The sequence below is a fragment of the Equus asinus genome, chromosome 1 (genome assembly GCF_041296235.1).
Source record: "Equus asinus isolate D_3611 breed Donkey chromosome 1, EquAss-T2T_v2, whole genome shotgun sequence".
In the NCBI taxonomy this organism is placed as follows: Eukaryota; Metazoa; Chordata; class Mammalia; order Perissodactyla; family Equidae; genus Equus; species Equus asinus.
The window spans coordinates 171,233,877-171,251,116 of NC_091790.1; the positions used below are offsets into that span (position 1 = coordinate 171,233,877).

Genomic DNA, 17,240 nt, shown 5'->3' on the forward strand with positions numbered 1-17,240 from the left:
GAAAGTCTTTACCAATTTATCTGATTTAATGAGTAAGAGTTTTAATGCCAACATTAGCAATTCTTTCTTTGTATATACTGAATTCACTGACAAAAATGCTATACATAATTTCAATGAGGTTACTGAACTTATCTGTTTACTTAAAAAAAACCAAACTGTTACCCACTGTATACGAAGTTCTATCCTAGGAAGTGGGGAAATGAAGACGATTAATACCTGGTTCCCACTGTTGATGTTCTACAGTGTAGTTAAGACAATCTGGGAACAAAATTTCAGTGTAAAGTGGTGAGATGTCATGATGATAATGTAGTTTGTGAAGACCCCAACTAGTATTTTAGTACATTATGTCCCGTAATTTTTCAGGTTAGGATTATAGTGTTTTTGAATTTTGCAAGGTAAAGTTTGCTTTTTGTGAAAAAATAGTTTTATCAATGGAAAAGACAAGGTATAGCTAATTGTACAGATAAGTGCATTTTTCTCTATTATAGAAAGTATAATCTGTGTGTGTGTGTATATGTGTGTATACATATTTGTGTGTGTTTTTTGTAAAAAAGTTTTGTCAATAGAAAAGACAAGGTATGGCTAATTGTAAAGATAAATGCATTTTTCTCTATGATAGAAAGTATAATCTGTGTGTGTGTGTGTATATGTGTGTATAATATTTGTGTGTGTTTGCTTTTTGTAAAAAAAATTTATCAATGGAAAAGACAAGATATAGGTAGTTGTATAGACAAGTGCATCTTTCTCTATTATTGAAGGTATAGTCTATATGCATGTGTATATTTATGTATGTGTATATTTAGAGAGGGAGAGATCAGTTCTTTATCACAAAAGGATTCATTTCCATATCTATAACGTAATTTTAGCCACACTCAAGCTATATTCTGTGAAGGGTCTGGCCTATTTCTCTGACACATCTGGTAGATATGTATGGCATTAATTAGCATAGGTATTGCTATAAATGACATGTCAGTCCAGGACAACAAAAAGTATTTGTTACTGATGTCAATCATTCATCCTTTGTCAGTTCAAAAGGCTTCCCTAAAGGAATGTGCATTGATCTTTACTGACCCAAGATACAGCAAAACCATTTCTGTGTTCTAGAGACTAAAGTAGAACTAACTACCTATGTTTGAAAAGCCATATGGAAATATTCATATAGAAAGTACATGTTGATAAGTTTTAGTAGTAAGACTGTTAAATTAGGCCAGGGTTAGTTGAATCTTTGGAAAAGAAAACATAGTAGTTTTTCTGTAATCCTAAAATCTAGTCTTGAGTGAGTTTTCTCCTTATATGGCTTTAATTTTTGGTCGTAAGATTTGTGTTTTTGTTTCACCTTAAAATAATTTTGAGGTATGCCAGGTAAATGACTGCAAGTACCACTTACAATGGTTAAAAACAGAAGGGGATCAAAAACAGGTATCAATTTGTGATCAGATCCATTCTGCTCACATATATTTTGGTTTTTGTGTTTGGCTATTCTGATATAGATATTGATTGGGTTCATTTGTTTACTATTTTCCCACTGTAGTTTTTATTTTTTTAAATAATAATCACAAATGGAATAGTCGTAAGTTTCTGAGCAAAAACTGGCTGTAAAGTGCTAGCAGACGTATTTCCCGAAAACATCTGTATTTTATTTCCAATTTTTCTCTAAATTCTCTCCCTATGTTCTAATTTATTATTTAATGGAAGGCAATAGGAATGACTGTAAAGTAAGGCAGGAGGGTGTGATCCAGCATATGGTACAAGTTGAAGACATTTATCTTAATATTTCATTTTAATGAGGCAGAAAATCTCCATTATTAGAAACCTACAATTTGATAAAATTTGTAGAATAGAATTAATTATCTTAAAATTGTGGATGTTCATACCCCAAAGGTCAGATAATCTTATGTCACATTTCTGTGTCCTTGTAAAGGATAGGATGTGTTGCATTTTTACGTCTGTTGCATTTTTACATCTTACAGTTTTGTTAGAGAGTTATTAGGACACCAGATTTAGAGTGTACCCATGTTATGTACTCTGATTTGACCAACATGCCTCGTTTGAATAGCAGGTACCCAACCTTTGTACCATTTTTGAAATTCCTATTGCAAATTTCTTGCCCTGTCTTACAGACCCTCTGCTATCTGTTTCTGGTCTGTCTCATGCTTTTGAAATCATCTCTTTTTATTATTCCATTAAAATTTTTAAAAATGGATTTTCCTTTACACTTTTCTAATCATCCTGTAATTCTTTAGCCCTAAGACATTAAAATGAATGAGTAAAAATATTTGATACCTAATCGTCTCTGCCAGTCCATTCAAACTCATGGATTTGCAAAATTATGTTAAAGTCTTTTAAAAATACATTTGAGTAGGCTTTTGTAGTCATTTGGATTTTGAATATTAATTTTCTCTTGCTATGCTGCTTAGCTATAAAAATGAAAAGGAAGATAGATGTGGATTTCTTTTAGTGGTGTTAATTTAAAGTACCTGATTTATTTATTATAATATTCAACAATGGCAATTCCTACTTTTTCTGTTCACCTCAGATCCAATAGAAAATAATGAGAAACCCCCACCCCCTAGCACAGTAAGAAAAAAGTTTGCTGCATTTTGTAATAATTGATTAAAAGTATAATTTCCCCCTAGATCAAACAAATAATAGAAGTCTGTTGAAGCTTTGTCCTGACCTATTCTGGAAGTAGAAGAATACCCTGGAGAAAGAAGCATTGTAAGCACAAAGAATAAAACTCCTCAATCCTGGGAGAGAGAATTAAAGTCTAACCTTCCAAATGTAAGTCATCTGTACTCTATATTTTCCATCGCTCAGTTTTTGTGGCTATTTTGGGTATTAGTAGAAAAATATGTGTTGACAATATTATTTGGATTTTTTTCTCTACAAAAATACAGGTGTTTTTGTTGGCCACTTTTAAATTTCTATTTGTTGACATTTTCTAACTAATAATATAAAGTGATGCTTTACGATAATAATATTTAATGCAAAATGGATTAATTTTAATTTTATTTTCTGGTAGAGAACTGTTAAGAATTTTGAGACCATTCTGATGAAAAGAAGGTAACTTCCTTTGATTTAATATCTGCAATTGTGCTGTCATAATCCCTTTTTCTCTAAACTTTGGTTTTTTCTTTTTCTTTTATTCTCATATCTGAGAATAAGACTATCTTAATATATCTATTTAAATCCACCTTCCAGTAAGAGAGACATGAAGTCCTTTTTTCACTTTGCGTAGTGAAACTGAATTGGACTGCATTCCTAGCCATAATCTACTATAAAAATATATAAATTTTGTCAGCTCAGCGTACTGGAAAGACTGATTCTTTGTCTTGTTAGGAAGAACTTAAAAAAGATGTGTATTAATGATTATATAGAAACACAGAATTCAGTTACTGTTCAGAAATTGGTAGAAAGAATGATGATTAAAGGCAATATTTGTTTTAGGAAGATTATTTGGAAGGAAATTTCTTGTCATCACCACTATTATCTGGAAGTTACATAGTGCGTCAGCCTTGTGATAAGGCACTTGATATGCAACGTAATGGCTTAACTGCTGGAAATGTGACTTTTGTTTAACAACTGGTAACCTTTTTCATTCCTCAGTGAAAGAACTCAGTGATAGAGTATTGTTTGGATTTTTGTAAGTGCAAATTATGCAATATAAAATGAATACTTATTAGAATACTTATAATCTCCAGATTGAAACGTGAATCTTTACAGGTTTTGAATGTGATATTTTTATTGATATAGCATCTGACAAAGTTGTCAAAATAGTCTACAGTCAGAAATCTCCATAATTCTAGATTCGTGTTTAATCTTGTTGTTTGGAACTTTCTGACAGAGCCACAAAACACTGTGGCCATTCTTGACAATCTATAATTGAGAGTTAGGATTCTTGAATTTAGCAGAAACTATGCATTAAAAAGAAACTTTTGATTTTGGTCTTAGATATATTCAGCTGTAAATCTTTCTATCATTGAATGAGAGATACCTAAGAAAGACTAGAAATATTAGCATTCCTTTCACTGACCTGAAACAATTGCTCTTCACTTAAAACTTTGATTTTTCTTATTGAAAGTGTGATGAAATTTAAAAAGTTATTTAAATTTGGTGGGTCAGTAGTGAACTCTCATTTACTGGTTTGAGGTTGATGAAGGATTGGAAAATATTGTTATTTACAGAAAAATTTTGTTGATCCTATGCTCTGCAGCAATGAAAATGGATAAAGCATAGCAATAATAATACAGTTGAATCTCACAAGGATAATGTTGAGTAAAAAAACCTTGACACAAAAGAATAATACTATATGATTTCTTTTATATCAAGTTCCAAAACTAGACTATAATGTTTAGCGATGCTGAAAAGTGATTACCACAAAAGTAAAGATAATGGTTAAATTGTAGGTAGGTGGTAGAAATTGGGGTGGAGGTTCCAGGAGCTTTTGGTGTGTAAGCAACATTCTGTTTATTCACTGGGCTGGTGTTTGCATGGGAATTTGCTTTGTGAAAAGCTATTGATGAGACACTAGATGCTTTTGTGCTGAGATCAGGAACAAGGTAAGGATGTTCCCTCTCACCACTCCTATTCAATATCATAGTGGAAGTCCTAGCTAGGGTGGTAAGATAAGAAAAGGAACTAAAAGGCATACAGATTGGGAAGGAAGAAATACAACTGTCTATTTGCAGATGATATGATTGTCTATGTAGAAAATCCCAAAGAATCAACCAAGAAGACCTCCTGGAGTTAATAAACAATTATAGCAAGGTTGCAGAAAACAAGGTTAACATACAAAAGTCAGCTGCTTTCCTGTATAGCAGCAATGAACAACTGGGATTTGCCATCATGCCAGCACCAAAAAAACTAAACAAGGAAACACAGGTATAAATTTAACAAAGTATATACAACATCAATATTAGGAAAACTACAAAATTCTGATGAAAGAAAATCAAAGAAGATTTAAATAAATGGAGAAATATTCTGTGTCCATGTATAGGCATATTCGATATGGTTACGATGTCAGTTCTTCCTGACATCTATAGATCTATAGATCTAGATATATATAGATATCTATAGAACTAGATATATAGGTTCAACACAATCCCAATCAAATCCCAGCAAATTATTTTGTGAATACTGATAAACTGAATTTTAAGTTTATATGGAAAGGCAAAAGACTCTGAATAGCCAACGCAATATTGAAGAAGAGCAAGATCAGAGGACTGACACTCTCCAACTTCAAGACTTTTTATAAAGCTACAGTAATCAAGACAGTATGATATTGATGAAAGAATAGACAGATCGTTGGAACAGAATGGAGAGCCCAGAAATAGACCCACCCATGTATAGTCAACTGGTCTTTGACAAAAGAGCAAAGAAAAGACAATGGGAAAAGGATATTCTTTTCAAAAAGTGGCAAAGGAAAAACTGGACATCCATATGCAAAAAGAAAAAATCTAGACACAAACCTTATACCTTTTACAAAATTAATTAAGTATGGATCATAGAGCTAAGTGTAAAATGCAAAACTATGAAACTGCTGGAAGATACGATAGGAGAAACTCTAAGTAACCTTGGGTTTTAGATAAAACACCGAAAGCACAATCCATGAAAAAAAATTGATAAGCTAGACTCTATTAAAATGAAAAACTTCTGCTGTAAGAAAGACACTATTAAGAGAATGAAAAGACAGGTCACAGACTGGAAGAAATTATTTCTAAAACACGTATCTGATCAAGGACTTGTGTCCAAAATATACAAAGAACTCAACAATAAGAAAACGTATAACACAGTTTAAAACAACAGATCTAACCAAAGAAGATATACAGATGGCAAATAAGCATATTAAAAGATACTCAATATTTGTATCATTAGGGAATTGCAAATAAAAACGAGATACCACAACATACCTATTAGAATGGGTAAAATCCAAAACATGGATAGCACCAAATGCTGCCAAGGATGTGGAACAACAAGGACTCTGATTTATTGTTGGTGGGAATGCAAAGTGATACAGCCACTTTGGAAAACGGTTTGGCATTTTATTACGAAGCTAAACATACATACAATATAATCCTTACCATACAGTCTTGCAGTTGCGCTCCTGGGTAGTTAACCCAAATGAATTGAAAACTTATGTCCGTGCAAAAATTTGCACACGAGTATTTATAGAAGCTTTATTCATAATTGCCAAAACTTGGAAGCAACGAGGATGTCATTTAATAGGTGAGTGGATAAACAAATAGTGATACATCCATACAATAGACTGTTACTAAGCAGTAGAAAGAAATGACCTATTAAGCCACAAAAAGATGTGGAGGAACCTTAAGTGAATATTACTGCGTTAATAAAGCCATGTGAAAAGGCTACATACTGTATGATTCCAACTCTCTGATATTCTGGAAAAGGCAAAACCGTGGAGACAGTAAAAAAAAAGTCGGTTATCAGGGGTTGGAATGGGGAGAGGGAGTGATGAATAGGTGGAACACGGGATTTTTAGGGCAGTCAAACTATTGTGTATAATACTGTATTGGTGGATACATGGCATTATTATTTTTCAAAACCCATGGAACTGCACAAAACAAACAGCGAACCCTGAGGTGAACTCTGGACTTTAGTTAATAATAAAGTTTTAATATGGGCTCATCAGTTGTAGCAAATGTACCATGCTAATCCAAGACGTTAATAATAGAAATTGTGTGTGTGTTGGGGATGGGGAAACGGACGTATATGGGAACTCTCTGTACTTTTTGCTCAATTTTCCTGTAAATCTGAACTGCTCTAAAAAACTGTCTTTATGTTAGATACTTTTTTTGCATGTTTAATATAATTTTTAAAAAATATTTAAAAAGCAATTTCAATGATTCTGTTCAGTAGAATTCTGAGAAAAAGTGAGATAATTTCAAATTTACTCTATCTACACTGAATATTTAAAGTTAAAAAGGTAGAATTTTAAAATTGGTATTTTGTGCTATTACAAAGCAATGTATTTTATTTAGGGAAGTGCTAATGTCCATGGAGGAGGACCTCCAAACTTGCATGTGTTTACTAACTTTTGACAATTTACTTACCCAGCATAAACATATTTATTTTAAGGTAGATATTTCAGTTTTGAATTTGAAAAGATACTTTTTATAATATAACCCAAACTCATTCTATAGTAATGAACTACTCATCTTTATTGAGCTGTTCGTGGCTTCCTTCCTTAAATTTTAGTCCATTTTATGCAGTTGTCCATCATCCTCAGAAAGACTTACTTTTTCACCTAAGTGGGACTTTAATTTGTTAATTTTAACATCAGTATGTTGTAAACGAAATGAAAAAACACAGCTGCTCTTTGTATTCTTTCTTTGAATAGAAATTTTCAAATAGAGTTTCAGTTTAAAAATACTAGATATGGGCTTGTCTCTAGTCCCTTTTTAACTTTCCTTTCTTCTTTCTCCTTACCTTCCTTTTTTTCCTCCTTATTTTCTTCTTTTTTTTCTGAGTGTATTCTGTTGGTAATTTTCCAAGGAGTGAATATAATCTTGGTTAGTTGGTTGACATTAACAGAAACCAGAAATTTATTATTCATAAATATGAAATACAGAAATCCCCCTTTTCTTCAGTCTCTGGATATAGCTAGGCTCAACACAAATGTCTAGGGAGAATGCATCTGTTGCTATTGCATTCATTTTTTTTGTTTCTCTGAAAACTTGGCATTTGTAAAATATCTATGATTTTGATTTGGCTTGGCCCAAACCCAGATTACCAAGGAATTACATTTTGAACATATTCAACTAAGAATTATCTTTGTAGCAACTTTTCCTTTGCCATATTGAAATTTTGGGAATAAAATCAGATTTTGTTTTAAAAACCAGCTATGTTTCTTCATAGTGCCAGAGTGAAATTTTTTCTATGTTAAAGAGACACAAAGCAATACTACAATCTATCTAAAACTCATTTTAAGCTTACCATGGAGGAAGAGTCCTACTCTTGCGTTTGACAGACCTGGGTTCAAATGTTTGGTCTGCCACGTATTTTTTATATTGATCTTGAGTAACTTTTGCATGTGAAAAAAAGAAATAATGATGATAATAATTTCCTTATAGGGTTATGTGAAGATTAAATGATCAAACAGAAAATACCCGGTGCGTAGCAGGCACTTAATTAATGGTAGGGGTCTCTCTTGCCTCTCTATGTATGTGGAGGTGTGTGTATATGTTTGTATGTATGTATGTGTTTATACACACAGATATGCATATTTATCTCTGTGTCTCTATCTCTCTTTTTCTCTATCTATGTATCTCTACCTATATATACAGCAATATGCAGTATGTAGCCGTATATTCTATATATTAAGTCCGAAGCAGAGAATTCTTCTGGAAAGGATATAGTCCTGGAATTCAGGAAATATGGATTCTATTGCCACATGGAAATATTTAAAAAGTTATTATTTCTTTGTGCCCTAGTATTTCTGTAACTTTATATTAGCCTACCTGGAATGTTTGTAAATTCTTAAAAGAAGATCTAAAGAATATTTATGTTTCCTTTACAAATTCCCAGCGGGCAATCGAAGAAGCTTTTTTTCCCCCTTCAATGTGTAATTCAGAGAATGATATACTACTACATCTTGATTAGAGTTCAAAAGATGTGCATTGGTCAACTTGAGAAGATGTATTGGAATATGGGAAGCAAGATAATTTATTTATTAAATGTCTGAAAAGAGATGTGTCAGTTTTAACAAGATACAAACTACAAGGTCGAAGTTGAATCTTTCTGAAAAACGGACGTTCACATGATTCAGTTTTCACTAAAAAGCAAGGCACCAGTTTCTTGGAGCAGCTTTGTACAACCAATCATCTTCCTAACTGATTTGACTCTTTGTAGAATAGAAATTCAACAAAATAAGGTGTAATACTCCATGTTCTTTATATGATGTAGGCTTTTTAGCAAAAGCAGCTGTTAATATCTTAAGAAAGGAGCCCATATATCTTGCTTAAATGTCTCATCTGACTTTGTGTCTTGTGACACCTGAGTGACTACCTCAAATCTTAATTGGCTGCTCTCAGACACTAAAGGGAGGGTTGTAACAAAGAAGCAGAATGCTTAAACACAAGGATAAAATGAATCAAGCTAAGTATTTATCATAAAACTCTAAGCTCTTGGTTTTAAGTGAATATTATTAGGGAAAAAAAAGCAAAACATGTTTTCTTTGTATCTCTTCAGGTTTTAAAGACAAGATGGTACAGACAAAACTTCTTGTTAAACACAAAATGGATGGTAACCTTCAAATCTGTTTGAAGGACCAGCTCATTACCCATTGAGTCCACTTCCAAAGTAACGATGCAAAGTGATGTCTGGGACAAGGCACTGAGTATTCTGGAATGAGTAACTTACTTTTAGTGGGTGTCTCGATGGTCTAGTTTGGTGGAGTTGACTGTTCCACCCGTGCAGCCGTTATCACTTAACCTGCTCCTTGTTGGTGATAGCCCTGGGGAACGACATAGAGGAGCAACAAAGTGGTCTTAGGTCAGGTATTAAAGAATAATTTGAGGGTATATATTCTCCACAGCTATGACCTAAAGTTCATTTCTGCTCAACTCTCTTAAATATTTAATGATTTTATTATTGCACAACTTAAAAGGCCCAAATTCTCTTTTTGGAAATAAGAGTATACCATTTTTTGCATATATGGAGTATATTTTAGGTATGTCCAAAGGCATTAAGTGTATTAAGACCTGAAATCTTTACCTAAAATAAACACCCACCAGCCATCTCAGGTAACTTATGCTTTAAAAAACATTTGTTAATCTGTTGATCTGGGCAAATTGGTTAAGAATGTTTTTCACTGAAAATTATTTTAAAGATTCTCTTCACACTAGAATCCAAAGTGATAGCTTTAAGATTTTTATTTGAAAATATTGTAAACATACACAAATTAACGCAATAGGTACTCACATATCCAAATTTGACATATGTTAATAATTTGTTATATTTCTTCAGATCTCGCTCTTGCTCTTTTTAAGAAATACAATGCCACAAATATCGGAAAAGCTGTGTATTCTCATCCTGTCCCATTTTCTCTCTCTAGAGATAATTGCTATACTGAGGTTGGTGTTTATCTATATTCTTATACTTCTGTTTTTTGTGATTTTAAAATTTAAGTGGGATCATATCGAATCTGCCCTTCTGAAAAAAATTTTCTTTCAAAATTAGGTTTAGAGGATTTATATATGTTGATACACAAAGGTCTGATTTCTCAGTTTTTTTTAAAGTAAGCTTTTATTGAAGTATATATCCTACATTTATGATTTTTGCAGTTGCATATAGAAAATTGTAAAACTCTTAAATCTGTGTCTTGATGAATTTCACAGAACAAACACATCTGTGTAATCAGTACCCAGCTCAAGAAGCAGCACATTACACAGTGCTTTAGAAGTCTCCCCACCTTTTTCCACCCTTTAGTTACTATCCCTCCCCACCCCCTACCAGGGAAACCATATTCTGGTCTCTAATAACATGGATCAGTTTTGTCTGTGTTGGGTTTTTTTTTTTTTGGCAAAGATTTGCCCTGAGCTAACGTCTATTGCCATTCTTCCTCTTTTTGCTTGAGGAAGATTGTCCCTGAGCTAACATCTGTGCCACTCTTCCTCTATTTTGTATGTGCAGCACTGCTACAGCATGGCTTGGTGAGCAGTGTGTAGGTCCGCACCAGGGATCCAAACCTGCAAACCCTCAGGCCGCTCAAGCAAAGCAGGCGAACTTAACCACTATGCCACTGGGCCAGCCCCAGTTTTGTCTATTTTTGAACTTTATATAAATGGAATCCTTTAGTATATAGTGTTTTGTGTCTGGCTTCTGTGTCTTTTTTTTTTTTTTTTTAAAGATTGGCACCTAGGCTAACAACTGTTGCCAATCTTTTTTTTTTTTTCTGCTTTATTTCCCAAACCCCCCAGTACCTAGTTGTATATCTTAGTTGCAGGTCTTTCTAGTTGTGGGATGTGGGACACCGCCTCAACGTGGCCTGACGAGCGATGCCATGTCCGCACCCAGGATCTGAACCCTGGGCCGCCACAGCGGAGTGCGCGAACTTAACCACTTGGCCACGGAGCCGGCCCCAGGCTTCTGTTTCTTAATTTTAGGTCTATGGGCTTCCTCCATGTTATTGTGTGTAGATAGGTGTCTATCCTGAGGGCTATCTAGTATTCTGCTACATGAATATACCACTGTTTGTTTTTTTCTATTTTATTTTGGGACTTTTGATTTGTTTTCCTGGTTTTGGCTATTAGGCATAGCATACTCCTGTACATGTCTTTTAGATATTATGTATATCTGTGTAGCTAGGAGTAGAACTTTTGTTTTCCAGGGTGTCTATATCATCATGTCAATTTAGTGTCTGTATCCTCGTTTATCTCGATCATAGTGTCAACAGTAGTAGGCCCTACCAAGCAGTCTTCCAAAGTGGTTGTCCCAGTTTACCTTCTCATCATCAACTGAGTTGCTCCTCACCTTGCTAACACTTAGATTGTCTTTTTTCATTTTTGCTGTTTTGGAGAGTAATAGTTAATTAGTTTCTAAGTGCTCTATAATATTCCATGGTTTGAATAAAGCGTGGTTACTTTTAAGTCCTTTCCTCAGTAGATGAGCAATTGGTTTGTTTTCCATTTTTTACAATTTCAAACAATAGTACAATGAACATATGTATATATCTTTTTGTGCATGTGTTTGAGTTTCTGTAAGGTTATAACTTGAAGTAGAATGTCTGAGTTTTAGAATATCTTTATTTTTACAATCTATTGCTAACTTTCTCTCTAATGGGGTTATAACATGAAGTGATAATTTTGGTTTTATTATAAATTATTCACATCAAGTATAGAGTATAAATGTTGCCTCTTTAAAAGGCATTGTGTAATGCTAACACCATAGGATTTGGGGGATATTTAGTGAGGAGAGATGAAACATTCTGCACAGCTCCTGGCATCTGGATTAAATAAAACTTCCATTATTATTGTTTTCACTGTTGGGTTACTCATCATTACATTGCTGTCAAATGCTCATCCTAGTGTCCACTACAGTTCATGTAAATTCTCCCAAGATCCACTTGAAGTAGCTTCTTTCAATCTTTGAAATTTCTTTCTTTACAAAAGCTCTATTTTTCCCTGCGTAAGAGTCATTGCATATATTTTGATCTTGATTTTTGATCATCCAGTGGCATTAAATAGTGAGATAGTTTGGAAAGTTTATGTAATGTAATTAATAGATTTATACATTTGTGACATTCTTGTTGAAGATTTCATCCTAAGCAAAATGGTGAAGTAGAGCCAAAATTTGCTTTATTGTTCTCACTGAGTTTTATGAAAATAGCATGTGCTGTTTTTATTTTATAGTTTTTAGTAGCTAATGCCAAGATATTTATCTTTTCTATTAGATGTAAGAACAGACATTTGGTAAAATGACCAAAGCAAGACCTTTAATCTAGATTCTTAAATTTGACATTATCAGTGAAGTGGCTCAGCATTTGTCTCAAAGAAATCTAACTAGTTTTTTTGTTGCCATTACTTTTTTTATAACTTCCATTTCTCTCATTGCCATTTTTTTTCCCCAGGATCCTTAATTAGTCTTGATTTAGTCAACCCTTTGCTTCTCTCTTGAGGTGAGAAATGTATATTGCCACACAGAATCTCTTTCAGTCACTATCCCTCCCTCTTTTTCCTCATGGGCACAACACAGTCTTCTCTCCGCCAACAAATGTGTTTTGAAATAACCAACCAAATTTTAACTCAAACTTCCATGGAGATTTTTCAGAGTAAAATTGTACAGGTAGATTTTAACTGAGTGTTCACTTCTTACAAGCTTCTTAAATTTTCAAAATCCTTCATATTTAACTGGTTATTAGCAGATTTGTGAAAAGACAGTCTGGGTTTTTTTACAGTTTAAAAATAATATTTCTATTTTATTAATATTTTCTTATAGTTAATGTGATCTGTGATTGAATTTGTCAGTTTTTATTTTAAATCTAGTTCTGTTTAAATTTAAATCTATATAGATCATGAATTGAGGTGGTTTAAGAAATATAATGTCTCAATAGTTTTATTATAGAGATGAATGCTAATATATATAATGTTTATATGTAAATATTTACCTGAAAACAGTAATTTTTGTTTTTCATTAGATTTTAAGAATTGCTGTCTTAAGGTGCCATCCTATTTTTCACTCTCCTCATTTCCAGGCAGTATTATATAAACTCCTATATGACTCATTAAACTCTGTGTCCCCACCGTCTAGAGTGGTGCTGGTCCACAGAACTCATTTAATAAATAATTGATGAATGAATTGATTTTGACGTTCCCTCTCAGAAAAGGATGTTGTCTATCTACTCTGCACTACAACATGAATGTTAGTCTATTGCCATGAGGTACAGTCCTTTGGAAGACTAAGTTGAGATGAATATGAATTATAGTGGTTGAATACTTAACATCCTTTAAGGCTGTCCTTGAAGAAAATGATCTTTGTTAATTAAGCCAAAAATAGCTCCTTTGAGTTAAGAAAAAGAGCAAACAAAAAAATTATGGCTTTATTACAGTGGATTCTTAACTACCTTTAAGAAAAATCTAGGGGCCGGCCCCTGTGGCTGAGTGGGTAAGTTCGCTTGCTCCGCTTCAGCGGCCCAGGGTTCGGATCCTGGGTGCGGACATGGCACCACTCTTTAGGCCATTTTGAGGCAGCGTCCCACATGCCACACCTAGCAGGACCTACAACTAAAATATATAACTATGTACTGGGGGGATTTGTGGAGAAAAAAGGAGGAGGGAAAAAAGAAAAATCTAGAAATATAATTATTGCTATTGTTTAAGTCCACTCTGAGGGAGATAGGAACATTGTCATCAGTTTTGAGAATTTTTTCTGGAGTGTAACTTCTGTGTAATTTTTTCTTTGCATTTTTTTGACTCGTGGACCAATTTTCTTTTCTACAAGATGGGGATTGGATGATTGAGTGAAGTACTTACTTATTGCTTGAACGACTTTCGTTCAGGATCTGTGCTAGACCATGTAGTACATACAAAGGAGTGTTGGCATGTCTTAGTGGATGTCACCTCTTCTGCTACGATCTTGGTCATGGATTCCTAACTTTTTATTCTTGTATTAGCATTGTATTAGTATTTTGGGAAGGAGTGGATATAATTGCATGTGTGTAGACTGCTATGCTTAGCCAGAAGTCCTTCAGTGACGTTATTGTTGCTAAATCTAAAGGACAGTTTCAATCATGTGTATTCCCTGAAATATTTAACACTGTTGACTGCTTCGTCTTTCTATCATCTCATGTTCTCTCACTTATTCCTCTTCCTAAGTCTCCTTTGTGAGCCCTTTCTTTGCCCACCTCATAAATTTAGCTCCTTTTCTGTGTTCTGTCTATATCTTCTTACTGTGTAGGTACATTATTCTAGATGAGCTCACTTACTCCCAAAGCTTTGACAACCATCATTAGTGTTGGGACTCCCAGTTGTCTATCTCTAGCTCATATTTCTCCTCTGAGTTTGAGATCTGTATTTACAACTGCCTCCTTGATATCTTTATTTGAATGTTCCACAGGAATGCCAGCTTCTGTCCCACCTGTTAAAAGTATGCTTCTTATGATATTTTCTGTCTTAGTGAATAGCAAGCACCATTGTACCCTCAGTTGCCTGTGTCAGAAATATTTGGTTATCCGTTCTTCTCATCTTCGCTCTCATAATCCCATTAATTCAACCTCTAAATTTGATTGCAAATGTGTTTCCCTCTTGACATCGCACTGACACTACCCTGGTTTGAAACTTTCACTTGGACCACTGTAATGACCGCCTGTTTTACTCAGCTCTTTTTTTCTTTTAAAGATTTTATTTTTTTTCTTTTTCTTCCCAAAGCCCCCTGGTGCATAGGTGTATATTCTTTGTTGTGGGTCCTTCTAGTTGTGGCATGTGGGATGCCGCCTCAGCATGGTTTGATGAGCAGTGCTATGTCCGTGCCCAGGATTCGAACCAACGAAACACTGGGCTGCCTGCAGCGGAGCGCATGAACTTAACCACTGGGCCACAGGACCAGCCCCTACTCAGTTCTTTATACCCTTTTCCCCCCGCTAACTCACTAGGTAGCAGAACTTACCTTTAAAAATAATGTGTTTGTTTTCCTTTGAACTTAGGGTAAAATCCACACCAACTCTTGAGAGTGGTCTGCAAGTCCCTGAAGTAATTGGACTGTGCCATCCCTTCTGATGTCATCTTTCTCTACTCGGCCTATTTCTGACTCTTCTTTCTTACTCCACCTTCTCTGGCCTAATCACGTTAATTGAGGGCTTCAGGTTCTTTTGTGCCTTGTGGCTTTTGTACATGTTGTTCCTTCTCTAGGACTTGGTAATGGGTACATAGGGCAAAAGATCAGGATGATCCTAAGGTTTCAAACTTGGTAATTATCTTTATGACTTTACCTTAGTAAATTAATATGTGCAAAATCAAGCATCAAAGTATAACATGCATATAAGCTCTCTTTAGCCTACCCTACAACCAAAAATATTTTCGAAACTTCTCTTTGTATAGTGGTTCCCCAAAGATATCTTGCTCTCCACATCTCTTTGCATGTTCTAGTCTCTTTGGAAAGTGCTCTTCTCCTCTTGTGGTAGATGGACCCTTACTGTCCTTCAAGACCCAATTCAAGCACGGCTCCTCTGGGAGGCAGTGAGCCTTCAGGGTTGTTGATGACAGCTTCCTTTATGTCGTCACCTGTGTATGTTTTGCAGAAGATGTTTATTAAGTACATCCATCAATAAAAAGATAAAATACTATATAACATAATTAGCAAAAAAGGCTTTTATGGCATCAATGAGAAGAAAGGACTTGACTGACACAGAAGATAAAGATTTGATAGCAGAGACAAGACATCCCTATCTGTAGGGTTGTTCAACTTCTAAGCCAGTTAGGTTCAGCCTTGCTTTGTAACACCATAAGATGCCTCTGGTTCTCAAATATGTTCTCAGATATTAAAATAGGCCATGAAATGAACAAACTCCTTTTAATTAAAAAAGGCAATTATATGTCATATATATTTTCTCTTATGCTTTAATTGCTTTATGCATTTACGTCTAGCTTCTTGTAGCTTGATTATTAGCTTCTTTTGACCAAAAATATGCCTTATCTTTCCTTAGCATCTCCTGTAATGTCTAGTTCTACTGGATCATTATTTTTTGTGTGTGAAATAAATGAGCGTGTCTTATCTCTTCATAACTTAATTTTAGGGACAAAACTTCAAATATTTTTAAATAGAGTAATGCAGCTGATAATTAGTTTATACATACCAATAGTTGGAAGCATTAAGGTACATAAAAAATAGAACTCTTCAGTACTGGGTTTAATATTATCTTTTTGAGAAAGAAAAATACTCAGGTATGCATAATGTCAAGGACATACTCAGTGAAGAAAAGCAGTTTATGTTAGATCTAGAATAGAAGAATGCTCTATTCTAATATTTAACTAGTAGATGAGTTTAAATATCTATGAAACTCTATCTTAGAACTTATTTTGCCTTTTACTTTTCATTTTCTTTTGAATATCAAGAGATATTCACATTTGGAAGGACATATTTTTATTAGCTCTAATGAGTTTTTTTGGTAAATGAATTGAATATAAACAACTATTGTGTTTGTCTTTTTTTGTAAGAAAGATTTCAAGCTGAAGATCCTAGTCATATAATTAAAAGGACTAATCCCATTCAATCCTTGAATCCGTCTATAGAAATAGAATTCTTAAAACATATACACAAAAGGGAATATGGTGCCTGTTGAATTTTATATTATGTTCAGTGGAACTATTATACTTCTAAGACAAATTTAATTTTGATTAGGAAAAATGATTCTTTTTTTATGCATTTATAAATGTAGACATTCTAGGCCATTGCTGGCACTAGGGAAGTTAAGGGTGGGGAGAAGTAACACTTGTATTATGTTAAATCGGAGAAATAATTGCACTTGGCAGTTTTTGTTTGCAGAATGCAGGAAGGGCTGAAGGCTTTTGTACAGTTCAAAGAGCACATTCCACAGATACAGCAGTTGTTGGTTGCCTGCAGGGCTGGGCAGAATTGGGGGGGGTGGTAGAGGTCTGTATCACAAAAGTTCAGGCTGTTGGACTGTGTGTTTGTAAAGGAAAAAAGGCTTGCACGTTTTGAAAAGTTGTTTAGAAATTAAGCGCCATATCACTGAAGTATATTTTAAATATAGCACTTTGGCATCAATT

The 17,240-nt window shown here is 34.1% G+C and overlaps 1 protein-coding gene across 17 annotated transcripts in view; it reads left to right on the plus strand.

Annotated features, from left to right (window-relative positions):
* Nucleotides 1-17,240, plus strand: part of FOXP2 (forkhead box P2) — a 522,105-nt gene that overhangs the window by 79,393 nt on the left and 425,472 nt on the right. For all 17 annotated transcript variants that reach the window (XR_011503015.1, XM_070516813.1, XM_070506227.1 and 14 more), the window contains one exon: nucleotides 2,637-2,781. The gene's annotated coding sequence lies outside the window, so the exon portion shown is untranslated. The remainder of the gene's footprint in view (nucleotides 1-2,636; nucleotides 2,782-17,240) is intronic.